Source organism: Phaethon aethereus (genome assembly GCF_964289735.1).
Source record: "Phaethon aethereus genome assembly, chromosome: 17".
Classification (NCBI taxonomy): Eukaryota; Metazoa; Chordata; class Aves; order Phaethontiformes; family Phaethontidae; genus Phaethon; species Phaethon aethereus.
In genome coordinates, this window is record NC_138593.1 from 11,657,302 (window position 1) to 11,663,301 (window position 6,000).

Genomic DNA, 6,000 nt, shown 5'->3' on the forward strand with positions numbered 1-6,000 from the left:
AAGTAACAAATAGATTACTAAACATGTAGGCCAGGGCAGTGCATAAACCAAGATTAAATTAGATGATATTAGCTTGCTTTTTAAAAAAAGACTCCAGTTGTATTCACAGTCACAAACATTTTAGAGCTCCAAACAGGCCAAGATATGATACATAATGATGACATAACTAGTTGCCTGAAAAGGGCTGTTGCTAAGATCAGCACATACAGTAGTCAGAATGAGTATCCCTGTTACAATAGAATTAAGCTCAAGAGGAACATTGTCAGTATTTGCTAAGAAAAATAAAATATAAAGTAGATGCAACATTCAATAAATATCTGCAGGAGCAGTTGGATTGTCAGGGGTTTTGGTTTTTTAGTGAAGTAGGCCAGAAGAACACAGGCTTACTGGGAATTTTATGATTCCTTGAAGAGACTTTTCCTTCTACGTTATTCAGCTTCTGAATATAAGATTATCACTATATTGAACTGCTTACATTTGCATTATTAAACATTTATACCTAAGCAACTACTTCTTGTTTGTTTTATTTGCAGTTTGCTGACTAGCTGTAACTTCTCTATACACGAGAACCCATGTGTTAGAACTGGAGTCCTGTGGAAGCAGCCACCTTCCAGGACATTCTTTACTGGTAAGTGAAAGCTTCTGTCCACCCAGTGTTTTTAAATTCAGGGTTACTCAAAGTTAGGCAAATTATGGTCACACATTGGTGAATGTGAACTTCTTGAGATTAAAGCAGAAGGTGGGAGTCCAGCATCAGACAGCTATTCAATTCATGGCATTTCCATGGACACAAGCAAATTATGCTTTACTACTTTGGTGTTTTGTTTTCCAGAAGATAAAAGAAATGTATTTAGCTATTTCATAAGATCCCTTATGAGCTGTTATTCATTGTTTCTCAGCTATTTTGGAGTACTTGAATAGCAAATGTAGAAATAAAAATAAAAAATACCGAAATAATTTCCTTTAACAAGAGGAGCTTTTTAGAGAAATAGTTTCCCTAGCCATGGTTGAAAGGTTCTTCTCTCTTCTTTTAGAAGTGCCATCTGTTCCACGGTGATTTTATAGGTATGAAGAGCTTTGGAGAGAGGCAAATCTGGACAGCAATTTAGATGCTATAGTATCCAGAGCAGTATTGGCTAAAAGTGGAAAGGCAGAGCAGATCCCACCTGGGGGGACATCAGGCCCCCCTCCGCCCCTCCCTCCCCTGCCCCGGAATACCTTCATTGGGGCTTATTAATAGGCCATGCAATTGTTTATTTTCTGGGGTTTTTTTTCCTTTTGTTTACTCTCACTGTGTTATACCTGTGTGTTTACCAGAAAGTAACTGGCTTCCTTTGTCTTTGTGACATCTGCTGCCCTAACAGTTTCTTATAATGTACCCCCTTTGAGGGTATTTGCCTTTTTTAAGCTTCTTTGATACTTTACTCTGACAATCATCCTTCTCACTGGGATTATCACTTCTGAAGAAACCTGTGTAACAGGGCCAGGAGAAAAGGAGCTAGGATAATAAAGTGAATGGCTGCTACATTTCTATTTCTATTTCTCCTTTTTTTTTTTTTTTTTCCCCTTTTCCCCCCTGCGGGAAATTTATATTGGGATCTGTTTCCATCTTTCTTGGCACTATATGTTTTTTGACAAGTTTGCTATTTAATTAATACATTCAAACATTACAATAGCTAGGCAGCTCCACATCCTTCATATGTGCCTTATTGTATGTAAATACAACACAAATGTACCTTTCTCATATCACATCCCTCTTGGCACTAATGAATCAAGTTGTTTTCCCCGCAAGCATTTTTGTACCACTTAACAACATACTTGTAAACTAGGAGCGAGTCATTTAACAACAGTGTCACTTTCTTGGCTTCATCAGCTCAGCTGTATGCAAAATGAGGGATTTCATGTTTCCCTGTACTCCCTGCTCTCAACAGCTGAAGAAAGTAAAATATTTTGTAAACCAAATTTAATCAGATAGACTGTGATACTAATAACAGGTGCTGGAAGAAGGAGAACTCTGGGGAAGAGCATATATAATGGAATCTCTTTACCTGTAGCTTTTAAACTTTTCCAAACATCTTAAATTTTTCTACTGAAGAAGATCTCTGTATAGTAAATTAAAATCCATTAACCATAGGTGTATTTTTCTCAATTAACTTCTCCATATTACTTAGTTTTCTGAGGAGTCTACAGTTGAAAATTACTTTTTTGAAGACACAATATAATTTAGCAGAGAGATTCATATAGGACAGTGTTTTTACATTAAAAAAAAAACGCTTTAATGAACTTGCTGATCCAGTAGTTTGTGTACTTCCTACATCTACATTGTATCATTCTTCTTCATTTCGGAATTTGAAACTTTTTTACATCAGTTTAATGTTTTTGCATATCCTATGAGATTTTTTTAAATGTTCTGTTGCTCTAGAGTGTTTCTAGCAGGACAGCACAGCCAAGTAGCGGGCCTGGCATGTTTGTATCTCTTCTGCTGGACAGTCTCATGAAGGTGATGTGAAAGAGTCTGCATGGGTGTTGGCAAGAGAACTTTGTAATAGCATAGTCATGAATAATGAGCCTGACAGCTAAAATGATACCTGTTGTCAGCATGAAAGCCAGTGAAATAATGTTAGATGTGAAGTGACTGAGAAAGGCAACATCAAGCTTAATAGATCATGGATAATAAGAAAGAAACAGCGCATACCAGGTGGGAATTTGTTGAAAACGGTTCAGCTGTATTCCTGCTTTGTAGTGGCACCTCTTGTCAGCTATTCACCGTTGAGAAGTCTGAGGAATTCAGACTTCAGCAGTTTAACAGGCCTGAAAGAAAGAAAAGGTCTAAGTGTCCTTTTTATATTTCAATCTGTATTTGTAATTTTAATAAATCAGGAAATCAAAGTAGGTTTACATGAGATGTTTAACACCTGATTAAAATGATGCTTGTACTTGGAGTTATTCTAGCTAGGTAATGCTGTGAAGATCAAATATTATTGTTTGTTTTTAATAAATATTTGTTTGAAAGCTTGTAGCATATGTGTTGTCAGATATGACAACTGCATACGGTCTTCAATTTTTGTTTATTTGCCAGCTGAGGTATTGATCCTGTTTTCTGTAACACTATCTTTGGGGTACTTGCCTGTCCAAATCCTTTGCCTGGCATGTCATATATGGATATTTCACTATTGAAAAATATGCTTACACAGATTAATAGAAACTGTAGCTCTTTGTCATCTGGAAGTCAAAGATAATCTTTGGAAAAAAGAAGAGAAAAGAAATCTAGGAAGCTGAGACACATAATGCAAAATGGTTGATCACATGGAAGAAAAGGTCATTTGAAGTTAGCTCTGAGTTTTGAACAAATTAACTTTTTAGCCAGCCATTTTCTAATCTGAATAATAATAATCAGAATATTTCAGGTTCTGATTTGAATTTAAGTCTAGATGACTTGCAAATGATGTCATAAGGAAGAGAAGGTAACTCTTCTTTATTTTCATCTCTACCCCTTGTAACAGCCACCTCTAAGCGTTTGTCTCCTTTCCTAGCAGAAATTCTTAGTTTGGTCAGAGCAGTATTTGTATCATTGCATCTGATTGCATAGACCAGAGCATGCCTTCGACTATGCAGTTTGCTTTCTCATGTTGTGTTTTTTAATGTTTCTGAAGGAATGAGTCTGTTTCATCTGTTCTGAGAGAAGGAAATTTGTTACTTTCTTTTTTGTCTTGTTTGCTGAATATACTCAATATTTAAGAGAAATCTAAAACAGGTTAGCCTGATTTGTAAGGAGTTCAGATTTAGGTTTTAAAGCATCTAAAAGTATGTTATTAGTATGTTAAAAGTCCTACACCTTTTTCCTTGGGTCCTGGACTTGTTTCTCCTGGTTCACATGCCAAGACATGAGCTTTCCTCACATTCTCATGCTGCTTGCCAGAGAGCTGCAGTAGTGTTAGTATCATTGGAGAACATCATGTTCAGCTGAAATCTCTAAACAGCGCCAACTGGCTGAACATGGTATTGTTGCCAGAATCAGTAACTAATCTCTTTGTCTTGGAATTTGTAAACTATTTGTGTGAATTTTTTTCATGTCTGAAAGGTGTGGAGTTTTATTTTGTCAGGGCAAAAAAAGTTTAACAACGGCGTGTTGGATGTCTGTTGCATTAATGCTGGAGATGAGGAAGAGTCAACTCTTAAATCATTTCTCAACAAATTAAATTGTGTTTTCTGTGGCTTGTGGAACATCAGATGGTTTAGTCTCTAGCACAGGAAGAGAAACGTTCATATCAGTGTAATCAATAAAGGCTTTTGAAGCAGAAACGGCCTCTCCCTGGATACCAGCCGGAAAGAGCTGTTCCCACTGAGGGGTTTTGGTTTGGGAATTTGCTAAGCCCTGGTGAAACAGCTGAGCAGCTTTGCTAACTTAGAACCAAAGATGTGGTGGGAAGGGAGTTAAAGGCTTTAGGGCTAAAGAGTATCATTGGTCTCTGTACAGACATTTCTGTTGAAATAGTGATGCAAAGTTGAAAGGTTGTAGAGTCTTTGTGAATTCAAGATAAATAGAAGTCTTTCTTTATAAATCTTTCTCTAGCTATTCTAAATTCCTGTCCTTTATTGAGCATTGTTCTCTAGGGCACAATATTTTCTAGAATCTTAACTGTAGTTGCTGCCTTGTTTGTTGTTTGGTTGGGTTTTTTGCCCAGAAAATAAGGTGGGGGTTTTTTTTCAGTAAGAATAAAGCTGTTTTCATGTTATGATATATTTTAGGACATATAATTCAACCAATGTTTTAAATCACATATGTAGGAAAGAAATGAGCAAAAGGACTATTTTGTATAAAACAAAATGTGAGCAAGAATTACTTCTATTTGGCATCTTTTTGCAGCATCACGGATGAAGAATAGCCGAATGCTTCTAATCAACCCTACCACTTAGAACTAAAACTTCCCAGATTGCTAAGCAATTATGCTTTGTCTCTATGCGCAACTAGAAATAGATTTGGTGTTTACTGAATTCTTTTGGTTGTTAACGCATCCTTTCATAGGCAAACCCTAAGCCTGACATTGATGGAAAAGGACATAGTCCATTGTTTTTGATTCTGGCTCATCCATGTTAACGATTGTTGTGGAAATGACACCGATCAGTATCCGAGAATTAATTCCTTTGGGCATTTTCTCTCTCCGGTAGTGACTTATGCTCATTGCTGAGAACCTTCAGACTGTAATACAGATAGAAGCAGCACATTCTAATACTTACTTAACCCATTAAGCCTGAACATACTTGTTTTCTCTGAAGATTTTGCAAGGGAAATACTTCCCACTACTGTGACTGCCCTGTGCAGCTGTCCTGTTGTGTAGTTTACGTGTATCTCTCAGATGACATGAAAGGCCTGTGTTATGCAGGAGGAGCTGGATAGTTCTCAGTAAGAAATAGATGTAATACTAGATGTCTTTTTTTTTTTTTTTTATGTGGTGACCTGTATTACCGCAGAAATGTGCCTGTTATCCTGTTTACCAAACGTACACTAAAGCAGGTTGTCATTTCCTTCCCTCTTCCAGTTAGCTGTACAATTTGGGGATTCCCTGACTGTAATGAAAGCTTTATGTCTGAGAAGCTTTATGAAATGTCTGAGAAGCATGAAGCTCCTCAGTACTACAGATTGTTCCTAACAACTGATTATTCTATATAGTAACAACATAGAAGATCTCATAGTTGGAAAGTATGATAGAAATCCAGAGGCAGAGTCATGAGAACCCTAATCCCATGGTGCTTTCAGGCAGCTCATTTTGTATTTTGGGGGGGGAAGAATGTTGGAGGGATGTGGGGAGAGGGGGAATGAGGCTAAAACCACAGATGACCAGTTAGTGTTTGTCAGCTGAGTTTCAGTAACTTAGTAAGATGCAACAACTGGAGTACCTAGGACCATCTATACATACCTTCTGTCACAGATTTCTGATCACATTTTCATCGCCTAAGCTGACATCCCTCACTGCACATCATAGCTTTTTCTTTACTGTG